Source organism: Lontra canadensis, unplaced genomic scaffold, assembly GCF_010015895.1.
Source record: "Lontra canadensis isolate GAN:19392208 unplaced genomic scaffold, GSC_riverotter_1.0 scaffold10, whole genome shotgun sequence".
NCBI classification, from domain to species: domain Eukaryota; kingdom Metazoa; phylum Chordata; class Mammalia; order Carnivora; family Mustelidae; genus Lontra; species Lontra canadensis.
Window position 1 is genome coordinate 4,835,755 of NW_022631004.1, and position 18,004 is coordinate 4,853,758.

Below are 18,004 nucleotides of genomic sequence, written 5' to 3' on the forward strand. Positions count from 1 at the left end.
GCCCCAATCCAGGTTTACCTTTTTAAATTTTTATTTATTTATTTATTTTTAATCTAGTCCAGCCATGATTAATTCTTACTGAAAGTAGTTGTTGCAAGTCTGCTCTTTTAAAATGTATTGATTCCTGAAAGTCACTTCATGAAACTCAATATCCATTTATTTTTATTTTTTTTAAGATTTTTATTTATTTATTTGACAGACAGATCACAAGTAGGCAGAGAGGCAGGCAGAGAGAGAGAGGGAAGCAGGCTCCCCGCTGAGCAGAGAGCCAGATGCGGGGCTCGATCTCAGGACCCTGAGATCATGACCTGAGCCGAAGGTAGAGGCGTAACCCACAGAGCCACCCAGGCGCCCCTCAATATCCATTTCATGGAACTCTTAGCCAATTAGAAATAGATGGATGTTTCCCCAACATACAGAAATATGAATCCTTTAAAAAGCCAGCATCCTCCATCTTTCCCCCAGACCAGTCTGTTTTGTGCCTCTTTCTTTCTAGATTCTTTCCAGGACCTCACAGTAGCTTCCCTCTCTGGTTGGAACCTTTCTCCTGGCACTGATTACATCCACTGTTGTCCTCATCCATCAGTGGAACATACTGTAATTGTTGCCATTACCTTTGGCCCTTAGGCAAATATGTACTGCCCGGTGATGTTATTCCATTTAGTTATCTTGTCTCCCCAGTTAAGCTATAAACTCTTAAGAGTTCAGAAATTATACTTCATGTCTTTTTATGCTCCTAGTGATATGCAGGAGAAAGTTAGTATAAATATTCTTATGACTAATTCGTTGAAGTATGTGTTAAACTTGGAAGATTCTGAAGGAGTTTTTGTTCTGTTAAGAATATGGCATGTTTTTGTTTACTAAATGTTTTTAAATGACTGTGCAGCTGTGATTTGAATATTTCATTTTCTAAATTTAAATAAACTCAGATACAATTTGACATTTAATTTTAAAAGTAATTACTACTCACCAATTTTGAAAATGAAGGAGAAACAAACGTAGGGTAAAGTTATTTCCATGGCACTTTTGAGATTCTACAGTAGCCAAAAAATGTCAGAAAATGCTGAAATAAAGGGAAAAAATTACAATACTTTGGAGAGAAAAAAGAACAGGGTGGTGATATGAGCAAGTTTGGAGGGAAATTTTAATAGGTTACCTGATTTTTTTTTTTTTTTGAGTAAACTAAAATGTGACTTCCTTTGGTTATTTTCCCTACACACATATTCCACTGGAACTGGGGGAAATTTTTCAACTTGAAAATTTTGAACTTGAAAAATTCAAGCATTTTCAATTGATCTGATATGGTTTATTGTCACTACTTTTTTTTTAGCCAGTAATAGAATTAGTTACCACATATCAGACCATTCTATTTTAAATCCTGTCAGGCCTTTTCTTCTTAAGAATGTTTCATGTGTCATGCATAAACTTGAGTAAACAGAATATAAATTATAAATTTTCTTGCGGTCTTATTCTCTGTACTGTGGAGGGTACTAGCTATAAATAAAAGTGATGATTCTTCATCCTCTCTACCTGTGGATATACAAAAGTGAAAAGTTACAATCCTTTATGCATCTTAGTCTAGTGGTAAAAACCTTAAACCTTTATAGTACAAAAGTATAATTTTGCTTGAATGCACCCATGTACAAAGTACTATGAGTACAAAATACTCAAAGCAAATGATTCAGGAAAGGCTTCACAGTAACTTTGAATTAAAACATGGTGTTTGCTAATAAGCAGATGATGAGAAAAGTGATGGGCAGAAGGAACTTGTATTATTGCTTGTGCTTACATCTCGTCTTTTCACATTTCACATTTATACTGCTTCAAATTATTGCTTATATCTTGACATGACATTTATCAGTATTACTATCAGCCAGAAAATATATATTGAGCACTTAGAACAGAGCTGGAAAATTTTCTAGAACCTATGGCTATAACAACAGTGAACTAGGTAGAGGCCATGTCCTCATGGAGCTTACTTTATGGAAACAGAAAATAGTCACTAATGTTAGTGTTTTGATGACAGTAAAATAGGGTTAATAGTATAGAGTCTAACTTGGGATGCAGGGGAAGCACTATACTTTCCACATATGAACTCATATAACCCTTAAGATAACCTTGTAAAGTGGGTGTTGTACTATAGTATCCCTATTTTACAGATGAGGAGTCTGAGGCATAGTGAAGGTAAGTAATGTGCCCTAGAGTTAGTTAATAAGTGATAGAGCGGAGATTCTATGTCAGGCATCTGGCTCTAGCATCACAAACACTGTGGTAAACTGACCTTGGTAAGGTTGTTGAGTGAACAGATCCTTAGTTTCCATGTGTTGTAAGGGGTAACTTTTGCTGTGTAATCCTTGGTTTTAAAATACGTAATTCTTACTTTGTTCCCACTACTCATGATGGCCTCAGTATCTTATTACTGACAACATTGCTTTCTAGATGTTTTTGTCATCAAGTGATGTCCTCATATTATGTGTGCCTCAATTGTCAGACATGAATGTAAAACAAATTATAATGTGATGTGTAAGTCTACAACTACATTGTAGAAATAACTGCCATGAATTTTTATCCCTGTTGTTGATAGATAACAATCTGTTCAAATAGTTTAGTTACTTTAGCATCACAGGGCAAGGGCTATTAAGATGTAGTATGGGAGACAGATGAAAAATATGCTAAAAAATAAACTTGCTGCCCACTGTCCCTTGTCTGCAGACCAGATGTCCAGCAAGCCCTGAGAGCTAAGAATTTTTTTTAAAGTTAGCCAAACCTAACTCTAAGTAACTTAAGATAATCAGTTTTATTATTTGAATACTCGTGAACTTTCTGCAAAAATATTAATGTATAATATACTGGAAGTAATATATATGCACCATATTACTTTTCTAAACTCCAAAAAGTTCTGAAGTCAGCAACACAGCTTTCTCTAAAATTGTGGAACTAACTCCACAGACCTTTGAGTTTTACAGCTGTCACCCACATACAAAAAATGGAATACACTTTGAAATGTCAAAATAGTCAAAGCCTTAAGTTCTGAGTGCATGCATATTTAAATCCTTTAAAACATACATTATATAAATGAATACTTAAATTTTACTAACCTAGTTATAGGGAGCTCCATATAATATGGTAGTTCAGAGCCTATATATTATTTTTCTTCAGTGAGAAATGTAACTCTTGTTAGCAGACATATTCATTAAATGAGGAATGAGAACCTCTGTCACTTTTTTACTTCATGGAAAATTAATACTACTAAATTCGTTTTTATTCTGCTAATCTGTATTAGGCCTACTCCCTGTATGTGTTGCTACTATAACAGAGATGAGTAAGGCAGAGACCTTCCTTCCTTTAAGGAGGCTACAGATGCTTTTCTGTCTCTGAGAGATGTATCTCATTGTCCCCATTTTGTAGTCACATCAAAATCAGAGGAACATGGATTAATTAATGTATTCAACACATAAGCATCCATTAATTGCCAGGCATAGTTCTGGGCACTTCAGATATATTAGTGAACAAAGCAGAAAAAATCCACCCTTTTATATAAGTTAACATTTTAGTGACCCTGAGAATTCTGCCTAGGATTGGACAGCATGTTTGGTCTGTTCCAGTATACATTGTGTCACCAGACTTCTTCATTCTGTGGTACACTTTTCTAAATCATCTGGTGGTAATTTGTCTTACAGTTTCTCCGTATGTATATGTGGGTACCTGCATACATATGCATGCATACATAGACGCACACTTTCTCTGACTTGGTGACTTTATTGATATGTATAATCTGCTGGTTTTCAAATACTGTTAGATAGTATCTAGCACGGAATAGTATTTTGAGGTTCTGAAAGATTAAATATGATTCTATTTTATTTCATTTTTTCATATTCTTGGAAGAAAACTTCAATAATATCCTACTAGGCTCACCTAGTGATTTCTTTCTGGATTGTTCCTGGGTCAGATTAGAGTTCTTGGCCCTATTTCTGACTTGTGGAAAGCTGCATAAATTAATGTGTGTTTCACATATAAATCAGTTAAATAATGGTAGATATAATTTTTAGTAGATATGTTTATGGTAGGTATAAATAATGATAGGGATAATTTAAAGATTTTATTCACTAATTTGACAGAGAGCCAGCGAGAGGGAATGCCTGTGGTGGGAGTGGGAGAGGGAGAAGCAGCCTCCCCACTGAGCAGGAAGCCCGATGCAGGGCTCAATCCCAGGACACTGGGATCGTGACGCAAGCTGAAGGCAGATGCTTAACCTGACTAAGCCACCCAATGCCCCTAAGATTTTTTTTTAAAAGATTTTATTTATTTATTTGAGAGAGAGAGAGAGAGAGAGCATGAGAAGAGAGAGGTCAACTGGAGAAGCAGACTCCCTGTCGAGCAGGGAGCCCGATGTGGGACTCGATCCTGGGTCTCCAGGATCATGACCTGAGTCTAAGGCAGTTGCTTAACCAGCTGAGCCATCCAGGCACCCCAAGATTTTTTTAATATGATAGAAATTTCACCATAGAAGTAATGGCAGAAAGGACTACCATTTGTGGTAGAGTCAACAACATTCTAAATGTTAGGAGTTATAATTCAGTTATTTCAATTTACATTCCATTTACCTCTTGATGCAGCACATCTCTTTATTTGCACGCATAGCGTTTTATTCCTAAATTGTGAGAATATAGATTTTTTTAAATAGTAAATCTGAGATTAATCAAGCTTTCTCTTGTAACTTTGGTAGTCTTTATATAAATGTTCATATATTTATAAACTTTATTGACATTTATGTAGGTCTAAAGGAAAAGCAAGTAGGAGCAAGTATTTCTCAAACATTATCAAATTAATACTGACTCTAAAATCACATGGATAGCTATTTGTTTATTGTTATTCTGTGATATTTACATGTAATAATAGAGAAATCGGTTTTGAGAGGAAAAAATGTAATATTGGATGAACTTAAGAATTTTTTCTCCTTCCTACTATTGAAAATGAAAATTGAAACTTGTGGGTTATTCCTATATTTAATTACATTTTTATGTGTGAGTGATTTCATATAGTTCACTTGGGAGCAATTTAAGCTTAAACAGCTTTTCAATAATCCGCAGAAATCTCTGCATTATCACTTTGGATTTTAAAATGTCATTGTTGCTACTAGTTTGAACATGTAGGGGCAGTATAATACTGTTTTTGTAAATCTTGTCTGAATTTGTGGAATTTTTGAATCAGTAAGTGGTGTTAAAAGTTTGTTCTTTGCAAAAATGTAGCTAGCTGTAGGTCTTACATTTTAAAGGATGAATGGGACTGTTTAAGTTCGAACTCTTCTTTCAATTTAGCTTCTTATATATATTATACAAAAGCTTCTGTATTATGGAAACTCATGGCCTTGGTTTATCTTCGAAGTCAAGGAATATGTTAAGCTAGTTAATAAGAAAAAATGTACTTTTATTGTTAGACAGTAAAAATGAGGACATGTAAATGGATTTGCAAAAATAGACAAAATGCTAAAATTAGTGCAATTTTGCCCTTAAAAAAAAAAGTGCAATGCTTCACGAATTTGCATGTCATCCTTGTGCAGGAGCCATGCTAATTTTCTCTGTATCATTCCAGTTTTGGTATATGTGCTGCCAAAGTGAGCACTAAAATTAGTGCAATTTTGCTTTCATTCTATCTGTACCAACCTTTTCAAAAATGGATCTTTAACTATGGGAATTTTTTAATAAGGACTTAATTTTTCAGTCTGACAAGTGAACAAAACTTGGATTACTAAACAATCTTATTTTAAGATTCTTTAAGTGGTATTTTTTTTTTCAGTATCAGAACGATTAGGGTTATTACAAAATGGATAGTTTTTTTTTTTCCATTAAAATTGATTTACACTCAGAAACAACTGAGTAGTTTTCTTTTCCACTTATTCAATCTATAACTTCTATGAGTCCAGGACTACTTTAGGCATTTGGAGTACAACGGTGAATGGCACAGACTTAAATCTTCACCCTTATGAAGTTTATAGCAGAATAGTGGAGTGCTTAACAGCATAGATGATAGAATCATTTAGACTTAGGATTACATTCTTAGCTTCACCACTTACTAAGCCTCATCTGTAAAATGGAGATAGAAGTACCTACTTCATAGGATTATTGTAAGAATAAAATGAAATAACCTATAGAAGGTATGGTTCTGCAAGAAGAACTTAAAAACTGTTGTGAAGTTCACAAGACTTTTTTTTTTAGATATGTTGATTAAAATGACAATTCTACTGTCATGATAATACATATTTCTTTTACTAATGGTTAGTGTTTTGAATATTTTTCATTTTTAGTTTATTCAAAAATGCATAGTACCAATTTTGAATAGTCATTTTTCTTAAATAGTTTCCTGAATGACTGTTAATCTCTAAATGGAAAGCTACTGCACATAAAAAGTTAATGTGATTTGGTTCTACTTACATTATGTAGATTCATTCAGTGTGACTATCATATGTATAAAAGTTAACCCCATTATGTCTTACTAAATTAAGGTTACATGTGCTATCTTAGTATTTTGTTTGGAGTCTCTCAGATGTTTAGAATAAATATGTTGGCTTCAAATGCCATTATATTAAAATAATTTAAATTGCTATATAAGAATTAAAAATAGAATTTATTGATTCACATGTTGGTTGCTAAAATGTCTAGCAAATAGTTTCCATTATGATCTTAAGCTCTGACTCCATTTCTTTCCCTAGAGGCCCCAAAATAAGTTAATTAGGAAATGGAACATACTTGTTAACATATTTGAAAACTACCTTGTCAAAATGGCCCCTGGAATATCATTACTACATAAGAATTGAGACTTAAAGCATTTAAAGAATTGATTCACAAGTCTTAACAAACGTGCTTAGAAATTTAGATCTTCCTTTGGTAGCCTGTGCTGCTCTTAGTTCTCTTTAATTTTTAATTATGTGGAAACCCTATATTTAACACACACGCGTGTGGATGAACATGCACACGCACAAATGTGTATTCCCTGCCCCCCCCAATTCTCCCAGTACACACAAATGAAATACACACAAATGAAATTCTCACCCACCCGACCTCTGTATAGTAGCTTATCTGCAGTGTTCATGCTGCAACTGCTGCATTGAGGGGAAGTGGTGTTCTGCCGTTTTCATATTAGCTTTGTTATCGTGCAGTATTTTCAGCTGCTCATGCTCATTACCATACAGCTGGTATGTAGAGAAGAGAAGGAAGCAAGCAGAAGTTGTACTGTCTACAAGAATAAGACGCTCTTTTGCAGATGGGGTGTTGGCAGATGGGGCATGTGTTTGAACAGGTTTTACTAATAACAGGATGCATTAAAAATCATTCTGAGAAAGTCCTAAGGTCAGTGCCATGAATTCAAAGCTTGAGAGGTTGTTCAGCGTTTTGTAGACCTTTTCAGAATATTAATTAACTCTAATACAAAAAAGTAATAAATGGCCAACCACAGCCTCTTCTAAAAATATTTTTTATCAGCTTTTCCTTTTTCATTGTAGGATATTTTCTCTTTAATGTAATATAAAAGCATTGAAACTGCTTGCTAGTGTCTGTCATCATCTTGCACTGTATTTTGTACTCTTCAATATATTTACTTAAAATTCCCATACTTTGATTATATACAAAAGTATTTAAACTTTGAGCAATGTAATACGGTTTCAGATTTAATATATAAGTGTTAAAATATTTCTTAGAAGATGAAAACAAAAGAGGATTTAGAAATGCCTCTTTTTGTATTGTCGACTCCATTGAAGTTTAAGATGAATTATGTTCTATCTCCATTCAAAGTTAGAAGTGAATGGTATGCCCCAGAATGAATCACTTGTTAAAATTATTACTTACATGCTTTTCATATTCACAAAACCAAATGAAGTAGTAATGAAATAATTATCAGTAGCTTAAAAAAGTATTTCAGTGGGATCTTATTCCTTTTGACCCTTTTCATTAACTGTAGTGTTTCTTGGTAGTTCCTGTTTCAGTGGGAGATTGTGATAAAAAGCAGCTAAAGCAAAATAAAAAGAGCCAATCACATGTAAAATAGGTAGTATCCAATTTAATTTTAATGGAAATGGCACTTAGCCTGTTATTTTGTTCATAGAGAGTAAAATATGTACTGCCAAAGATTTTTTTTTCCAAGCAAATATTGTGCCTTTGGTAACTCTCAAAAACTTTCATGCTTCAGATTTCTTTTTTTTTTTTTTAAGATTTTATTTATTTATTTGACAGAGATCACAGGTGGGCAGAGAGGCAGGCAGAGACAGGGGAAGCAGGCCCCCTGCTGAGCAGAGAGCCCGACGACGACGTGGGGCTCTGTCCCAGGACCCTGAGATCATGACCTGAGCTGAAGGCAGAGGCTTTAACCCACTGAGACACCCAGGCGCCCCTCATGCTTCAGATTTCTTATCAGTAAAATGGAGATACAAAAATTCTATCTGTTGAGTTAATACCAATGAATAAATAAAATACTTTAACTGAGATTTGTGGGAAATGATGTACATATTTAATGTTAAAAGCGTGTATGGCCCTTTGAATAGTAAAAGTTTGTATTCTGTTGGGCATTTTTAAAAGTACAGGAAGTCCTAAGCCAGGTTGATTTTTAATAACAAAGATAATTGCATTTTTGTTGTATATCAAACTATATTTTCTTCCAGTTTGGTTTATGCTTTAATTGGTAAATATCTAGAAAATTTTATTACTTTTCCCTGAAGGGGAAATATATGTATATAGCTATATAAGATATTACAAATAATATTATATATAACATAGCACTAAATAAATAATAAATTTATAAAATGTGTTCACCTATATCACCTTTCCTTATACTGAAAATTATGAGTTTTTCAAATCACACTGAAAATTAGTAATTTCCAGTTATTATTTCTGTAATTCTGTCATTATTGATTAAGGTGTGTGTTACATTGTTCATTATCTCACGTAAATATTATTTATTGATACCCTGATAAGTGTAAGGACTACATAAGCAGCTGAGGTAAAAGAACCAAAATAAAAGTGGTCACTGCTTTCATGGAGCTTAGGGTTTAATGAGGAAGATGGACAAATAATTAATGTGTCTACACTGTGACAAGGCATTGGTTCAAGTACTGTGATTAACAGCTTTAGAATGAGGAGAAGGTAGCTCTGAGAATGAAATTGGAGAAGGCCTATACATAGATGATTCCCATGTTTTTATCTCCAGTCTAGACCTTTGTTCTGAGTTCCCAGAGCTACCTGGAGCATGATTTCCTCACCTGGATATGACCAAACCAAATATGATCAAACGTGGACTTCGTGATCCTCCCTACCCCAGAAAACAAAAACAAGCAAACTTGTCTAGTGTCTGACTCTTGTCTAGTATCCTCATCCTGTTGCATAAGAAACTTGGGTCTCATCCTTGATAACTCCTCCTCCTTTATTCTTCACAACTAATCAATCTGTCACAAAATGCTATTCATTTTATGTCCTAAATATCTCTTAAATGTTCACTTCTATTCATGTGTTGCACTTAGCTAGTCTAAGCAACTATTCCCTCTTTCCTGGTCTCATGGAATAACTTCCTCATATAATTTCTGCCACATCCACTCTCCCTTCCATTCTGGTTTTAATATTACATTTCGAATGATTTTTCAAGAGGCATATCTGATTATCTCCTTCCCCTGACCAACATCCAGCATAAGCTTTTCATTACTCCTGTGGTAAAGACCAAAATCCTTTATGAGGTCTTGTATAATCTAGCCCTTATCTACTCCTCTAGCCTCATTTTGTACTTGCCATAGAACCTCTATTCTACAGCCATAGGGGTGCCCTTCCCCCACCACAACACACTTTAGTCATTCCTTCAGAGAGGTCTTCTCTGAACCCCCAGACTAGGTAAAAACCTTAACATAATGCATTTTCCTAACACTGCAGCATTTACCATAATTTTATCTCTACTTTGTTTTATTTCATTATCTTCCTCTCCTACCACACTATAAAAGCTCCTATCACAGCCATGAAGCTGAGACTGTCCTTAACTTTTGTATGATAGGCATCCAAATAAATACAACTGAATGAGTGTTTGCAGGAAATTAAAATAACCATTTAAACCTACATTTGTTGTAATTATGTATCCCAGGTAGAATACACATAATTAGTTGAAACAGTATAGGATAGAATCACAGAGATATGCATGTATCGGGACTGATGTTTATACCTAGGAAGTGATAACCACACATGGATCAAATTCACATTTTTTAAAGATGGATTGGTCCTTACAAAAAGATCTGTGTGATGAAATTAAGAAACAGGACCAAAGTATAACCATATATTGAAGCATATGTTGTATATATACCCCGAAAAATACCCCCCACACTATTACTTAGTTAACAAGTCACGTATTTTTAGGCTGTCTACTAAACTAAAAAAGTCAGAACCAAGTGGAAGTCATAATTCCCTGTTAAATGTTTTGGGGTTGTAATAACCAATGAGAACATTTAAAACATTTCTTTAGTATTGGGATACATAACTTTTGCCAGTTTTCTATAGTGTTCAGATAACTTGGGTAAGGGAGAAATCCTCCCTTTCAAAAGGAGGCTCCAATGAGATACTTTGCTGTATTCTGTTCTCAACTCTTTTTCATTATTTCATGTTTCAGAGATATAAAGAAAAAGGCATGAGGGAGTGAGGGTAAAAATAGTTCTTGTGGGAGGGGCGGTTAGAAAAGGAAGCAAAATGCATGTATTACTGTAAGCACCTTTCATCAGATAGATTTTCATTCACTCTGCCTACCAATGGCTACCTACCCTCAATATAATGTCAAAGATAATGGGAGCAAGCCTTCACCAAGGAGGCACTGGCAGTAGCGTATTAATTCTTTGTCAAGCTGCTCTTGATAAATTCCCAGCAGTAAAGTGTATCAGAGTACACAATTAGCTATCTAGTTTGTCTCTTCTTTCTCTGTGTCTGCTGTGACTCTAACATAGATTTCATGCACACATCATACATCTGCATACTGAAATTGCTTGGGAAACATCCTAGAGATTTATTAACTACCAATACTTATTGCTGTGTAGGTAGAAAACCCTATTATCATTTTCAGTAAACTGGAGACCAAGATTTGCCTGTCTTCAAATCCCAGACACCCTATAATAGTTGTATGCCCTTGGGCAAGTCACTTAAGCCCTTGGCGCCTGTTTCCGCATCTGAAAGACTGTACCTACTTCATGTGGTCATTAGACAGCTTCAGTGAGTTTTATGTAAGCATCTAGAAGAGTGCCTGTTAGTTCTCTTCTCTGTATACTTCATTTTCTTAAGAGAACTTTATTTTTTTAAACAGTTGCTTATTTAAGCTGGAATAGTTTATGATATTTTTAATGGTGGGCAGTAAAGGAGCACTCAAATTAAGTGTAGTATTGTTTACTTTCCCTTTTTTCTTTAGGTTTAAAATATTACCTTGTGTTTCTTGGAAATATCTCTTCCTCTCTCTAGCTCTATGCATTGTCATATAAATTGAGCAATTTCCTTTACCAATTACATTGATTTGTCCTTTTTTAAAAATCGAATTGACTGTCCTTCCACCCAAATTAGTAGTTTTTCCAGGATAGAGATGACATCTTGCTCAGTATTGCTACTTTTTGCTTAGTGCCTGGCTTTCAACAACACTTGGCTAGATATTTCTTTAATGTAGCAGATGTAGCTCTATCAAAATAAAATGTTTGAATCACTGTTTAGTTTTCTTTCTTCCATCTTGTTTCATTGTTTAGAAAATAGGAAACCATTATATGGGGCAGGATTCATTTGGATGAAACTAATAATATTACAGTGGAATTTGGGTTTAGAGGCTCACCATAAGTTTTTCTCATGGTAATTTCCTTTTTCTATACTACCTATGTGGAAAAACAAGTGTAATACATTTCACAAAGTTAAAGTCTTTGAAATAAATGAATTGGTGGGGAGTAAATTACATCTTGGTCTAACAAAATCTGTTTTTTTTGCAAAAGCGAGTTGAATAAAAATATCTTTAAAATACCACTTAATTTTAATCTCTTTACATTGTGATCATGATGATTACCATGTCTTCATTTAAATTCTCTTGAGAAATATGTTCTTAGTATACTGTTTTGTCTCTTGATAGAATAACTTTAAAGGAAAGGCTGAAAATGAAGAGGGGTGTGTGTGTGTGTGTGTGTGTGTGTGTGTGTGTGTGTGTCTTTATCCCAAGAGCTAACAAAATATTACAACTTTAAGAATATTCCATAGTTCAACATCTTTTTGCTAACTTTGACTTTATGTGCTTTAGTACAGTTAAGCTATTCCTCATAGGATTTTTTTTTCATGTTGTAAGAGTTTGAACATGTATTGACTCAATTAAAAAGAATTGAAGATTCAGTTTTTCAGGAGTGTTCTCAAATCACCATGTAACGGTTCTCAGTGGACCAGCTGTATGCACAGAGAAGTTTTTAAATTGTAGTGCACATTTGTTTGGTAGTCATTGTGCCATCATTATATACCAGGAGTTCACACAGCTGGAAGAAAGCTCACGATATCCATCCTGCAGAAAGAACTTTTTAGAATCATGTATCAGGTGTGGCAGACTTTCAAAGTTAATTTATAAACATTTGGAGGCCTTGAGTGTTTACAGATAAATGCGTTCTTAAATATGAAATAACTTTTTAATAAAGAAAATAACTTATAAATAAAATATTTCTATTATAGTGATTTTGCCAAAATGTCAAAGTGTTCCTGACCATTGATCTTACAGTTCACTGTGAATAAAAAACTACTATAGATCGTATACCTTTTCAGATGAATAGTTATTTTGAAAATATTTCCATGACAGGCAAAATTATGTCAAACCACACTTATGAACCATCTATTTCGAGCAGCCTTTTTTTTTGTACTCTGCTTTTATATACTGAATCTTTATAGTCTGTTGGAAGTACCTAAGAAGGTAGGGGATCATGTAGGCATTATGCTAGTCAGATAATTCTTGATTCTTTCAAAGCAAAGAATGTAGTTTGTTAAATTATATATACAGTAATTGCTTTAAAATGTAAATTGATGTTTCTAAAATGAATCTTTAGAATCCTCCTTTTTAAATGTAGTGGGGCATGATTACTAGGTTCTTCCCTCCTTACCTGACAGCTGTATCAAACACAGATACTTAAAGAGTAGGCAAGCTACTCTAAAGTAAGTAAAGAATTGATTAAAGCTCACCATAATGCACACTTTCGAGAGCAAGAACCTGGGGTGATTTATGTTTCTTAGTGGCCTACCACCAATATGGAATTATTAAGTGTTTTTGAATAAGTGAAATAAGTCCTAGTCCATAGACTTTGATTCATAGCTAGAGTTTTAAAAAGATTGGTTAATGTTATCCCCTCTCACTTTAAATTCTGGAAATTTTGTAAGATGACTGAGATGAGAAGAGAGGCTATATTTTAAAAAGTATAATAAGTTTGAATCTGGACTTTATGTATCTGCTAGTCAAATTTTATAATTGGACATAATTATCAGAATTGGGAAGCAAACCAATAAAAGATTACTGAATTGAGAAAAACATGTATTTTAGATTAAGCAGATCTTGGATGACTACATGCTAATAAGGGTGTACCTAAGTAGGGTCGTACATGAGGCTATACTAAGCTTTTGGAAGGCTTTTTCCAACTTTGAGATTCTGTGATTATTTTCTGGAATTTTTTATGATCACAGAGAAGTAAAAAGTATACCTTGGGTAAAATCCTTTTGTCTCTAATAATTAAAGGTAACCATGTCTTTCACCATTGTAGACATTTGCTAAAAGAAGGCTGGCAGATCCATCTACAGAGATCTGAGCCCAACATCTCTGTCTTTCTCAAAAAAGAGTAAATTATCAAATGTAAAGATAAAATCAGAACATAGAAAGTAGAAGAGCAAGGAAATAGAGATATGATATAGTAGATAACTCCTCCATTCTTACAGAATTGAGTTAGCTGCTATAAAGATTTAGGATAGTGCTTGGCACATGGTACAGACTAAGTCTTACCTGCTATCCCAATTCTCTTTCCTAAGTTAAGGAACCTTTTGGGATAAGCGCTCAGTTGGAGAGTAAGTATGCGGAAATGGAAGAGTAATTGCTGGATGAAAGAGTTGAAAGAGTTCAAATACAGCTATATATTGTCTCTGTATTTCTAATTTCAGCAAGTGAGAATTATTTTGTGAACAATCTTTAATTTTATATGCATTTTTGAAAGTATAAAAAATAATATAGGCAAAAATACATAGAGAAGTTCTTTTGTGTTTACTCTCATTCTAGATATCCTCTAATGAGGTCACGTTGCACTTAGAGTTAAATCCGAACTCTTGACCATGACTTGCAAGATCCTACATGATCTGGCCCTTGGTTATCTGTCTGACATCATCTTGTGCCCGTCACACCATCCTAGCCAGACTGGCCTTATTCTTGCTGATCCTAGGCGCTACTCTTTCGTTTTGACTTAACAGTTGTTTCCTGGGTGATGCCATTCAAAATTAGCCACACTTCTCTACTACCCTTAGTACCTACATCTTTCATAGCACCCTGTTTATCTCTTAAAACTAAGCATTATATGAAATTATCTTACTTATGTATTGTCTACTTATTATGTGTCTTCCCCCTCTCCTAGAATGTAAACTATGTGAGAGTAGAAAGCTCATCTGCATTGTTTGCCATCTTATACCTAGAGCCTAGAACAGTTATTAGCAGAGTAGGTGCTCAAAGGTTATGCAAATAAATTTGTTTATTGGCAGGTAAGAAAAAAGAGGAAAAAGCTCTTCTTATTAAGGCACTTAGATGACCACTGTAAATATATTTATGTATTTACATAGGCTTTTCTCTAGGCATACATACACATACACTTAATATTTGCATATTTATTCTACAAAGTACCATACTTTATATCATGTATTTGAACCTTACGTACCTTCTACTTTGCAGTAGTCCTTTCCCTAGTTCTGGACATGATGAACAGTTTCTATGACTTGAAAATTTTTTACAATGAATAATTTTCCTTAAAAGGAGGCTTTGAGTTTGGGGGCTAGAGGGGCAGGCCATGAAGAGAAAGGGCTGGATGTAGAACAAGATGTTTAATTTTCCAAGCAAGTCATGCATTTTTTTTTTTTTTTCGTAACATCAGAGGTCCTTTTCCAACATATTGGTGAAAGTCAATGAATTATGTACCCTACTGCCCTGAATTACATTTTTTATTGTTTTTTCATCAAGTTTGGGAGAGATTATAAGGTTTGAATGAATATTTATTTAAAAAATCTCTTCTTTCTGCACCAGTCCCCCCTTGAGTACAAGCTGCTTGTATATATGATCTTGTATAAGTGCCTATTGAAACAGAAGGACCCCCTATTAGTCAGTGTTTATAACTAAATAAAAAGTCAACAGTCTTTACACCCACACAGTAAAGTTCTTCTTGTACAGAAAGACACATATTATCCCTAAAATGGGAGAATGAGTCATGGCAGAAAGTACTTTTGAAGAAACCATTACTAGTAAGTTAAAGAATATTTTAATTATAATATTTAATGTTTGTATATGGAGATATATTGCTAAATAGGTTATGCCCTGATGAACCTTGTAAGACTGACTACTAGAAGACTTACAGATGATGTTAATTCTTCAAGCTAATGCCAGTGGTAGTTCCACATATATCTTTGGCCCACAAGGGATGATTTCCTTTTTTCTCCTCAACATCTACCAAACTTCTATCTTTCAAGCTTAGAAACAAAAGCATTTTATATGAAATATTTTCAGACTGTTGGAATGATTTTTTATTTTCTGACCTCCTGAACTCCCCAATTTGGCACTTGACAGATACTGTTTTCTATTAGTTTCTTGTCTTACAAGCTGGATTATAAGTGTCTTGGGGAGAGAAAGGTTATTACTGTAATGTTTTTATTTGTCCTCAGTAGCATTTTACAGATATTGGGATATAGGTGGTTATTTCTTAATTATTTTTAACTTAAATCTTTCAGGTTCTGTCACATTTTCCTCAAACGCTACCATGTCTTTGCTTCAGATTTCCCACATGTAGCAGAAGCATAGTCATATGGACCCAGATAATTATTCCATGAAGTGAATAATCAAGATTTAGTTATAGTTTGCATATGTAATTGCTGTTTGCAAAATGTAATTTTTTCCCCCTTCTTTAGCAATGTCTGATTTTTTTTTAGCTTAACTTGAGCTGTCACATATCTAATAGAAATGAGTTAAAAGTAGTGAACTTGGGACCAGAGTCTAAGGTTCTAATATAGCTACATAACCTTAAGCAAGACACTTAATTCTCTACCTCACTTTTCTCTCCTGTTAATAACAGTTATTATTTTATAGGATATCTGTTATACTCTGGGCATCTTCTAGGTCCTCACAATGACTGTGGGTTAGGTTGGTAAAGTAGATGGTAATTACCATTACAAAAACCAGAACTCATAAAGGTCAAATAACCCCTATTGGGGTTGCACTCTAATAATGGCAAATCTGGTATTTAAATTCAGGTTTCTCCAATTCCAATGCTCATGTTCATAAATAAATAATAATAATAAATAAAAATCAACTTACATTATTGTGTCAAACTCTACATGTTTGTGCACGTGTATATATCTATATATAGATATAGATATATACACATGCATATGTTTATCTGATAACTAATTGGTCTAATTAGAAGGGATGAAAAAACTCAATGTTTTTGAATTAATGTTACAGTTTATTTGTATCAAATCTTTATGAGCTACATTTTTGTAAACACAGTTATAAATACCTTAAGCTTCAAGAAAAAGAAAAATTTATGAAAGTACTACTCCTGCAATTATAATTATCTTAAAAATTCTTCAAACTAGTCTGAGCTGTGTTGTGATTTGCATTTTGATTTACTGAGGTTAGGATTTTGTATATTATTATTATAAGCACTACCCCCCTACCAAAACAAGTTTATTTTAAAGTTATATATAGTTTGTGATTTTTTTTCTAATGCAGTAATATCTCAGTCTTTGTTTACCTGGATGGTAATTTCAAACTAAATCTGGCTCACCTTGTTTTATTTTACATATTCTCAAGAAACTAATTGAGAACTAATTTCAGTTTGAGTTCTAAAAGTCAGATGTGTATCGATGACCCTATTCTGTGTCATGAATTCAATGGAGGAAAAAAAAGTTTTCTTAATTATATACTGTCCTGTGCCTGACAAATCCTAGATGCTAAATAAATGCTTAATTAATGAGTAAGAGTGGGAAATAGCTCCTTGATTGATACTGCCACCTGCTTGCCTAGGGAAAATGTAGATGCTGGGCATACATGCTATTTTAATTCATAATACCTGTGATAGGATAGGCTGTTAACTTTTCAATTTCAGTTGTGAACCTTTTAATAAGAACTCATATCCCAGGGGCGCCTGGGTGGCTCAGTCAGTTAAGCGTCTGCCCTCAGCTCAGGTCATGATCCCAGAGTCCTAGGACCAGGTCCCTTGCAGGGCTCCCTGCTCACTGGGGAGTCTGCTTCTCCCTCTTACTCTCCCTCTGTGCTTTCTCTCTCTCTCAAATAAATAAATAAAATCTTTAAAAAAAAAAAAAAAAAAAAAAAAGAACTCACATCCCAGAAAGTTAATGACAGTGGGTTAGTGAGATTTCAAAAAGTTTTTCCAACCTTAGCATGCTTGACATTCCTTTCTTTGATGTTGAAGTTTTGAGCTGTCTCTAATCTATATTCTATGCTGGGGCAAGACAGCTAATTATGGTAGGTAGTTTTTCTAGTGTAATATCAGAGTAAAGAATGTTGTTGTGATAATAATAAAATCACTGACATAAGACTATAAACACATTCTTTTATTATAAAATGAAAGTAAGTCTTTAAATATTAGCAATATAGGGGCACCTGGGTGGCTCAGTCAGTTAAGCATCCATCTCTTGATCTCAGCTCAGGTCTTGATTTCAGGGTTGTGAGTTCAAGCCCCACCTTGGGCTCTGTGCTGGGTGTGGAGCCTACTTAAAAGAAAATGTTAGCAAGATAG

The 18,004-nt window shown here is 34.1% G+C and overlaps 1 protein-coding gene and 1 non-coding gene across 5 annotated transcripts in view; one reads left to right on the forward strand and one right to left on the reverse strand.

Annotated features, from left to right (window-relative positions):
* Nucleotides 1-18,004, forward strand: part of FBXW7 (F-box and WD repeat domain containing 7) — a 228,522-nt gene that overhangs the window by 173,584 nt on the left and 36,934 nt on the right. The gene's annotated exons all lie outside the window — the stretch shown is intronic.
* LOC116866764 lies at nt 5,516-5,622 on the reverse strand. The gene has a single exon (XR_004382462.1). It is a non-coding gene; the product is annotated as a U6 spliceosomal RNA (small nuclear RNA).